This window comes from Pinus tabuliformis, chromosome 2_1, assembly GCF_031772625.1.
Source record: "Pinus tabuliformis cultivar Carrire ecotype Pingquan chromosome 2_1, CPIR1, whole genome shotgun sequence".
Lineage (NCBI taxonomy): Eukaryota > Viridiplantae > Streptophyta > Pinopsida > Pinales > Pinaceae > Pinus > Pinus tabuliformis.
Window position 1 is genome coordinate 111,260,577 of NC_142299.1, and position 1,203 is coordinate 111,261,779.

Here is a 1,203-nt window from a genome sequence, read left to right on the forward strand (position 1 = left end):
GTATGGTGATGGATATTAGAGTTACTTATATCCCAGTGAGGTTTCGTAGGCTTATGTCCAGGTCATGGGGATCAAATATTGGAGGGTCCATCAAGCTGGATTTGACTTATGCTACTATTCCTATCTTTGGTGGAGAGGAAAGGAGACATTACAGAGAATCCAGTTTCATCAAAACAATCACCAGAGCTGATTTTTCAGAAACAATTCACCTGTGTATGGGACATAAAGGGACATATCATGCTTTATGATAGAAAAAGATGAATTCATTCTAGAGGAAACATAGATACAACCTGCAGTCCAATCAGATCGAAAGCTCAAAGATTGTAGCAGGGTATGCAAGTTATATTTTTATGGGGAAAATTCAAAAAAAGGAAATGGGGCAGGGATATTATTGATATCTCCAGAAGGTAACTTAATTACCCTCTTCTTTAAATTGGAATTTGAGGCCACCAAAAATGTGGCAGAATATGAGGCACTTCTACTGGGCCTTCATGCAACAAAGAATCTAAATATTGACTGCCTGACTGTATTTGGAGACTCTGAACTCGTAGTCAAGAATATCAAGGACCAATGATGAACCAAGCACCCCTGATTGAGGACCTACAAAAATGAATTTTAGGACTTGATAGACAAATTCTTCTCAACATTTAATGTCCAATTCTTGCCAAGAGAAGGAAACTATATGGATGATTCTTTAGCTATAGCTAATAGCAACCTCAAGCCACCCCAAAATCCTTTGCTCTGGTATGAAATTGAGGTGAGATAGAGACCCTCGGTGCCTAACGATGTGAAACAATGGAAAGTATTTGAGGATGACGAGAAAATCAAGCACTTCATGGAGGTCATCAGGGAATCCTCAAACTCCGTGATTGATCAAGAAAAGGAAGAACACATTAGAAGACATAAATTTCTGCAGTTGAAGGGAAATGCCATTCCATGAGGTCTAGTTCCTTTGGAAAGGATATTCAAATCAAACGATGTGGCTTCTAATCCTACTGAATAGGAAGATGAGGAACATGTAGAGGATTGCAGCATAGACTCAAAGGATGAACCTCGGTTGATTAAGTTATCAAAAGGGATCCCCCGACACTATGAAAAAAGGTACTTAAATCTCCTAAAAGCCTATAAAGATGTTTTTGCTTGGTCTTATGATGATTTGAAATTTTTCTGTGTAAATATTATGCAACATAAGATTCTTCTAAA